At 37.9% G+C, this 9358-nt stretch overlaps 1 non-coding gene across 1 annotated transcript; it reads right to left on the bottom strand.

Annotated features, from left to right (window-relative positions):
• Positions 1-847: 847 nt before the first annotated feature.
• On the bottom strand, positions 848-954 carry LOC131230087 (small nucleolar RNA R71). Its single transcript, XR_009163812.1, has one exon. It is a non-coding gene; the product is annotated as a small nucleolar RNA R71 (small nucleolar RNA).
• Positions 955-9358: the final 8404 nt, after the last annotated feature.

The raw sequence follows: 9358 nt of genomic DNA, 5'->3' as shown, positions 1-9358 counted from the left end.
TTGATTTTAGAAACTAACTTTCCTTTTTTTTTTTTTAGAAATATTTTATTTTCTGTTGTTAGAAACTTTCCTTTTTCGTTTTTAGAAACTAGTTTACTTTTCTGAATAGTTTTTAACCTTCTAATTTTAGAATTTCTATTTTTAGAAAGTGACTTGTTTTGTTTTGTTTTGAAGGATTTTAATTAGGAACTTCTAAGTTGGTAACTTCTTTCCAATTCTCACTTTTTATTTCTAGAATTTCCTTATCTCTTTTAGGTTTAGGTTAGAATCTAAATTGAAGGCTGAGAGTGTTTCATGCCCAAGTGGGTCCGTGACAACACTCGACGTCTTTTGAGTGAAGGAGGATTGGTTGAGGGGTTATCTATCCATCAAAGGATTAGACACCACTCGAGATCCTCAGAGTTAATTGAAGTGATAGTTGTGAATCAATCGGTTAATCAACTGGGAAGACAACCTTAACCTAGGGTTGAAGAAGTCCAGGATGAGAATGAGGTGCATCAAGCACCCCCGCCTCGTACTTTGTGAGATTATTTACAACCGGCGGGGGTGAGCACGCCCTCATGCATGATTTTTTTAGAAAATACTGGACACATGGATATTAAGCTAGGGGTGATCCAAATCCTTCCAAAATTCCATGGACTTGAATATGAAATATTTTGACAAGATCATAGCCACTTTATATTTTCCGAACGTGTCTGAGGACATAGTCAAACTGAAACTTTTTCCCTTTTCTTTGAAAGAGAAAGCTAAGACATGGTTGCATTCACTACGTTACAGATCTATTGGCACATGGAATGATATGATAAGGGAGTTCATAAAGAAATTTTTTCCACATCATAAAACGAACACCCTTAGAAACTCAATCATGAACTTCGCCCAAAAGGAGGATAAGACATTCTTCCAATGTTGGGAGCGGTTCAAGGATCTTGCCAATTCATGCCCACAACACGGTTTTGAAACGTGGCGCATTACACACTTTTTTTTATAATGGACTGACATCTTCCATGCGCCAATTGGTTGAGACAATGTGTAATGGGGAATTCACGAATAAAAATGTCGATGATGTGTGGGACTAGTTGGACAGACTTGTTGAAAATGCACAACAAAGGAAAGGGGCGGATTATATCTTCTGAAAGAGGATGATGATATCAATGCTAAAGTGGATAATCTCATAAGGAAATTCGAGGCCATGGAATTAAAGAAGGATAAGGTTAAGGAAATTGTTTACGATATTAGTGCTTGCAATGTTCACACAACTGAAAATTGTCTAACAATACCTGCCTTTCAAGAGGCGTTGAATAAGCAATCCAATACCGTGAACAATTACCAAAGACCTTTCAATGGACCTACCTCCAATACATACAATCCTATTTGGAGAAATCATCCAAACTTCAGTTGGAGGAATGGACAAACTGCTACTCCCCAAGGTTTTTTCAATCAACTTCCAAATCAAGTGAAACCTCGAGAGGATCTGATTCTAAAACATATTCAAAACCAAGAGCTTATCACTCAGGGTATATTGCAAACCCTTCAAGACATTTCAAAGGCCATACAACGGCGTGAGACAAAAAAAAAAATAATTAGGGAAAAAGGGATTCTTCCAGCCCAACCTTTCCCCAATCCTAAACTGCAATATGAAATAAGTGATCCAAATTCTTCAAATTAAATGGAGCAAGCTAAGCCTACCACCACTTATAGGAGTGGGAAAATAATTGACAAATCTATTCCGGTAAGGGCTGAAAAGCTAAGGACCTGAAAGAGGATAACAATGACAGATCTAGCACTGCTCCATAAGAATTGGAACTGGAACTTCAAGGCAAGCCGATTGCTCCATTCCCCCAACGGTTGGTTGCACCAAAACCTCTCTCTAACTCTCAGGACATTCTAGAGGTGCAGAAATAAGTAAAGGTCAACATCCCTCTACTGGATGCGGTTAAACAAATACCTTAATATGCCAAATTTCTGAAAGACTTGTTTACGACCAAAAGACGGCAAAATATTCAAAAGAAAATCTTCTTAACTGAAAAAGTGAGTGACATCCTAAAGAAAGATGTGTCACAAAAATACAAAGATCCAGATAGCCCAACCGTTGCTTGTGTAATCGGGAATTTCCACATTGAGTACGCACTTCTTAATTTAAGAGCAAGCGTAAATCTGATTCCTTACTCGGTCTACAAACAGGTATGTTTGGGTGAATTAAAACCCACCCTAACCACATTACAACTTGCTGATCACTCAGTTCATGTACCAAGAGGGGTAATTGAGGATGTGTTGGTTCAAGTTGATAGATTCTACTACCCGGTAGATTTTATCATCCTAGATACGCAACCCATCAGTAACATGAGCACTCCAATTCCTGTCATTCTTGGTTGCCCATTCCTTACCACTTCAAACACAATCATTAATTGCATCAATGGAATCATGAGTATGTCTTTTAAAAATATGACATTAGAGGTAAACATCTTTTTCAATATGGGCAGACAGTTAGAGGATGATGATGATTTCCACGACATTAACGTGATTGACTCTTTCATGGAAGATAGAACATTCTTTACCTTATCCTCTGACCCTCTAGAGACATGCCTGGCTTGCTGATGACATGATTAAAGAGACTGGGGCCATACTTGATACCGTGCCAGTACTTGAAGTTAACCGGTGGAGGCCACAATTTGAAGAATTGCCCCAAACTGATATAGTGCCTGTACTGTCTAACCTTAAGGCACTAAAGCTTGAACTAAAACTTTTGCCCTCTGATTTGAAATATGTCTACTTAGGTCAAGATGAGACATACCCGATGGTGATTTTATCCCACCTTGAGCAAGAAGAAGAGAGTATGCTCATCTCTACTCTCATTGAGCATAAGGGAGCCCTTGGATGATCGACTGCAGACCTCAAGGGAATTGACCCTTCAATTTGTACTCATCGTAGTTATCTGAAGGATAATGCGAAGACCTCTCGGCAATCACAATGTAGACTAAATCCAAACATGAAGGAAGTGGTTAAAGCTGAGGTTCTTAAACTATTGGATGTGGGTATCATATATCCGATATCCGATAGTCAATGGGTGAGTCCAACTTAGGTGGTTTACAAGAAGTTCAGAATCACCATCATAGCTAATGCCAACAATAAACTCGTGCCAACTAGAGTTACTACTTTTTGGAGAATGTGCATTAACTACAGGAAGTTGAATACCGTCATGAGGAACGACCACTTTCCTTTGCCCTTCATCGATCAAATTTTAGAAAGGCTGGCTGGTTATTCCTATTACTGTTTCCTTGACAGATATTCGGGCTACAATCAGATAGAGATAGCCCCTGAAGATCAGGAACAGACCACGTTCACATGTCCTTTTGGCACCTTTGTTTACCGAAGGATGACATTCGGACTATGTAATGCCTCCTCCACTTTTCAGTGATGATTGATGAGTATTTGTTTGACATGGTGGGGCAATATCTAGAGGTCTTCATGGATGACTTCTTTATCTTTGGTCCATCTTTCAGTGATTACTTAGAGAATTTTAAATGTGCATTGAAAATAAGTGAAGAAAAGAATTTGGTACTCAATTGGGAGAAGTGTCATTTCATGGTTCGTAAGGAAATTGTCCTTGGACATACCATCTCGTCCAAGGGAATTGAGGTAGATAAGGATAAAATTGATCTTATCTCTAACCTACCTCCACCTAAGAACATACGAGATGTGCGATCCTCCCTAGGACACGCTGGTTTTTACAGGAGATTCATAAATGACTTTAGTCATCTCTCTTGTCCTCTATGTAATCTACTTCAAAAGGATGCACCATACGAGTGGACTGAGCAATGCCAAGAAACTTTTACTAAGCTCAAGGGCATGTTAACTACTACACCTATCATGCAGCCACCCAACTGGAGCCTTCCTTTTAAACTTATATGCGACGTGTCTGACTATGATCTTGGGGCAGTTTTAGGTCAGAGAAAAGATAAGAAGCCTTATGTTATTCATTACGCAAGTAAAACTCTAAATCCTGCCCAAGTGAACTACTCTACTACGGAAAAGGAACTCTTAGTTGTAGTGTTCACTTTGGACAAATTTAGGTTATACTTGATCAGATCTAAGATCATCATATTCATGGATCATGTGGCACTCAAGTATCTTTTTTTTAAGAACGAGGCTAAGCCCCACCTGATAAGATGCTTCCTTCTATCCAAGAATTTGATTTGAAAATAAAAGATAAAAAGAGAGTAGAAAACGTAATGGCTGACCATCTTTCTCGCCTTGATCTCTCTGATTCCCTTAAGACGACACATATAAATGACATGATCCCTGACGAACAATTTTTCAAAGTCTCCCATTCACCTTGGTTTGCTGATATTTCTAATTATCATGTCATAAGTTTCACGCCAACACATTGGACTGCGCAAGATAAGAAAAAATTCTTCATCGAGATTCGTAAGTTCTTCTAGGATGATCCATATTTGTTTAAATATTGTCTAGACCAAATCTTAAAGAGATGTGTGCCAGACAATGAACACCAAAGTGTCAACTCCTTCTGTCACTCTCAGGCCTGTGGTGGTCACTTTTCTGCCAAAAAGACCACGACCAAGATTCTGCAGTGTGGCTTTTATTGACCCACTATGTTTAGGGACACTCATGAGTTTTATAAAGCTTATGAGTGTTGTCAGAAGTTGGGAGCATTCTCCCGTCGAAATATGATGCCTGTGAATCCCATTTTGATCATTGAAGTATTTGATTGCTAGGGTATTGATTTCATACGACCATCCCCCAATCTTTTAGAAATTTATATATTTTGCTTGCCGTAGACTATGTCACTAAATGGGTCGAAGCGATTCTGTGCCGGAACAATGACCATCAAATAGTCATTAAATTCTTAAAAGAGAAAATCATTTCCCGGTTCGGAACACCTCGAGCCATCATTAGTGATGGGGGCTTACATTTTTCTAATAGGCCATTCGTGAACTTAATGAAGAAATATGACATCTCTCATAAGGTGAGCACTCCATACCACCCACAAACAAGTGAACAAGCTGAGATTTCTAATAGAAAAATTAAACATATCTTGGAAAAGATGGTTAACCTTTATCGAAAAGATTGGTCAATCCGATTGACCGATGCTTTATAGGCTTACTGGCATTTAAAACCCCTATTGAAATGCTCCCTTTAGACTTGTCTATGGGAAGGCTTCCTACTTGCCTGTGGAGTTAGAACATAGAGCCTATTGGGTGATTAAAATTTTGAATTTCAATCTTGACAATGCTGGCTCGCTATACAAACTTCAATTGAATGAACTTGAGGAGATCCGGAATGATGCGTATGCGAACTCGAGAATTTACAAGGACAGGATGAAGGTATTTCATGACTAACACATTCTTTGAAAATCATTCACACCAGGTCAGAAAGTCCTCTTGTATAATTCTTGGTTACATCTCTTTCCGGGCAAACCCTGATCTCATTGGACTGGCCTTTTCACTGTTACCAATGTTTATCCTCATGGGGCTATCGAGATTCAAAATCCAAACAATGGTAATGAATTTAAAGTGAATAGACATCGATTAAAGCCATTTGTTGAGAAATTTGATTTAGAGGACATGTCCATACCTCTGAATAATCCTATTTATCAGGATTGATCACCTAGTCTGGTGGAGGTGTAGTTAGGTTTATTGCTTTCATGTTATGTTTAGGATAGTCGGCTTTATGCCGTTTAGGATAGTTTGTTTTCTGTTTATTTTAGGATAGTTCTTTTTTGTTGTTAAACTCTTGTGCTAACCACCTTCACCATGAGATCCTTTAGAAAAAGCCTCAAAATATCTTCATCAGTTACTATCTTTCCATCACTTCTCTTTCAATTACGTTGTTCTTTTACAAATCACGCTTATTTCTTTTACATTGAGGACAATGTAGATTTTAGGTTAGGGATGGGGGATTAGGTAAACTAATCAGTTTTGAGCAAAATTTGTATAATTTTTGAAAAATTTTCAATGTTTATCTATTTGGAAAGCGATGAGTTGTGTATTTAAGACTGTTTTGAGTATGATGATAAGATAGAGTCGAATTTTGAATTATTGGAGTTGGAGCAACTAAGTAACCATCACTTATGGTTCTTACATTCACTTGGTTAAGAGGATATTCGAATATTATGTTATTCAAATTGTTTTCGGTGAATAGTACTAGATTTTTTGCTTGTTAGTATGGTGATCATTGAAAGATATTGAGAACCGAGTCTAGAGAATCTTATCCACCTTAAAATAAGAAAGAAGCAGTTAAAAAATAGGAGATCGACTAAGAGGTCATGAAGAATGACAACATCTTTGAGGGGAATGAAAAATGTCATTAAAAATGATGTAATGTCTAATGAAGAAGAATAAATACAAATGATCGTCGATATAAAATCAAAAACTGGAAAGAGAAGGAAAAGGGGATAAGTTCGGAATCAGTACTTGTGTTTTCAGCCAATCTTGAAGTGGTGAGTATGGCTAACATTATGAAAAGATAGCATTTTCACTAAGCACGTTGAAAAACTTGATATGCGAACTATGCTCTGACCTAATGGATAAAGGACCTAATTGATTGATTGCTTGTGTGTTTCAACTCAAGGTTTTCAAAATCTCAATTTCTCATCTTAAGTCTACTCAGTCATACTTAAGTACACAAAAGATTATTTTCTGAAAAAGGTTTGAACATTGCGCATTAAAGTTCATTTTTCTCATACTTTGCTCGGGATTAGCAAAATGCTGGTTGGGAATGTGTTGAGGGTCAAATATTACGTATTGGACCCCATCTATTACTTGTTTTTATGAACATGATAATGCTTAATATTCTATTTTAATCATGTTTGTATTGCAAGGTGAATTTAAGAGCTTGGATTGAAAAGGATGCTAAAAACATGGATTTAATGCTCAAGAATCACCAAGCCAAGGATTGGATCTTAGAAGACCAAGAATGAAGAATTCACATGCTAAAGATCCATGAAAACCAAGTCAAGAATGAAGAGAATTGAAGTTTTGAAGTGAATTTGCGTAATCCTCGACTAGTTCTAGTTCCGGCTTGACCAATCCTGGCTACGCACGACCAGTCTTGGCTTCTTCTCGACTAGTCTAAGGATCCTGCTTGACTAGTCAAGGATTCCTCGACTCGAACTCCAGCGACAAGAATCTCAAAAATCAGGTCATCATCGACTAGTCGAAGAAAACCCTCCACCTGTCGAAAGTAACCCTTGACTAGTCAACGATTGTCCTCGACCTGTCCAGGGTTACGCAACCAGCACACAAAGTGCAGAAATTTGAGGTTGTTTCCAGAATTTTCCAACTCTGTGCGAAAGTGTAAGTTGCAAAACTATAAATAGGGGTCCCTAGGGAATTCCTAGGCATCATCTAAGCTTTGGGGAGTGGATAAAAGGTGTGAAGAAGCTATCGCCAAGAGTTTTTCTTCATTTTCCTTAGTAGTTTTTATGCTTTTCTTAAGAGATTCTAGTTCAATCATGTCTATGGTTGGCTAAAACTCTTAGCTATGGGCTAAGAGGTGAAGCTTGTAGCATGATGGGATGTTCCAGTTGCTTTGATTCATGTTATTATTGAACTCTCTTTGATTCTAGTTTGATTATAAGGAATACTTTCAGTTTTTAATGGTTTGTTGTAACTCAAATTACAATAGATCTGCGATAGCTTTGAGTATGCTCTTTTCATATTTTGAGATTGTGAATTTAGGAAATCTTGTTGTTCACCATCGTCCTATGTGCATGGTTGGGTGATGAAATCTTCCCTAACTTTCACAATTCTCTTAGATTGATTGTGGGATTGGTAAATCCTGTTGTTTGCCTTGTCTCCTGGGCATGGTTTTGTGATGGAATCACTTCCAATTCTCATACCTCTCATCCATTGAGAATTAGGTCAAAGGAAGTTCAGATTTAATTTTACTGAAATATCTTCCGATTGGATAAGATGGGACTCTGATTCTTGTTGTGTTCTTGAATCAAGTATAGATCTCCCTGATCTCTACAAGTGGATCCTTAGAAACCCTAGTTTCCCACCTTTGAATTTCTTAAGTGTTTTCATTAAATTTCTCACAATTACTCTCAAATATTCCAGATTAGGTTTTCATCTTTTTCTACTTCTTCTTCTAGTTGCTTTGAGAATACGCACAAGATTAGTCCCTGTGGATTCGACCTCGGTCTTACTGAGATTATTACTACATCGCAGCCCTACACTTGGGATTGTGAACACTCATGTCCACGACGGGTTGAGTATTCAGGATGATAAAATCTATTGGATAGTAGAATTTGTCAACCTGGACCAACACATCCTTAATTATCCCTTTCGGTACACGAACTGAGCGATCAACAAGTTGTAATATAGTCCAGGTGGGTTTTAGTTCACCTAGACCAAGCTGTTCATAGACCAAGTATGGGATCAGGTTAACGCTCGCTCCTAAGTTAAGAAGTGCATGCTCAATCCAGTAATTCCCAATTATACAAGCGATGGTTGGGCTACTAGGATCTTTGTACTTTTGTGGCACATCTTGCTTTAGGATGACACTCACTTTTTATGTTAAGAAGATTTTCTTTTGAATATTTTACCTCTTTTGGTAGTACATAAGTCTTTCAGAAGTTTCAGCACCTCTAGAATATCCTGAGAGTTAGAGAGAGGTTTTGGTGCAACCAACCGTTGGGGAAATGGAGCGATCAGCTTACCTACTCTTGTGAAGTGTTGCTAGATCTATCAGTTTCATCTATTTCTAGGTCCTTAGACTTTTCATCCCTTATCGGAATAGATTTGTCAATTATTTTCCCATTCCTAAGAGTGGTGATAGACCTTGCTTGCTCCATTTGATTTGAATAGCTCGGGTTGCTAACTTCATATTGCTGTTTTGGATTGGGAAGAGGTTGAGCTGGAAGGCTTCCTTTCTCCCCAATCGCATTTTTTGTCTCAAGCCCTTGTATGGCCTTTGTAAGGTCTTAAAAGGCTTGTAGCATACCTTGATTAAAATGCCCTTGATTTTGAAGATGCTTTAGAACCGGATCCTCTTGAGGTTTCCCTTGATTTAGAATTTGATTAGGGAATCCTTGAGGGGAAGCAGTTTGTCCATTCCTCCAACTGAAGTTTAGATGATTTCTTCAACTCAGATTATATGTATTTGAAGTGGATCTACTGAAAGGTCTTTGGTAATTATTCATGGAATTAGATTACTCATTCAACACCTCTTGAAAAACAGGTGTTGTTGGACAATTTTCAATTGTGTCAACACAAATACTGTAAAGAGTTTCCGTGGCATTATCCTTCTTTAGTTTCATGGCCTCGTGTTTTCTTATGAGATTAGCCACTTTAGCATTTATATCATCATCTTCTTTCAGAAGATATATTTTGCTCCT

The sequence above is a fragment of the Magnolia sinica genome, chromosome 16 (assembly GCF_029962835.1).
Source record: "Magnolia sinica isolate HGM2019 chromosome 16, MsV1, whole genome shotgun sequence".
Classification (NCBI taxonomy): domain Eukaryota; kingdom Viridiplantae; phylum Streptophyta; class Magnoliopsida; order Magnoliales; family Magnoliaceae; genus Magnolia; species Magnolia sinica.
The sequence above is the reverse complement of the archived record's forward strand: the minus strand, read 5'-3'. Positions and strand labels throughout refer to the sequence as shown.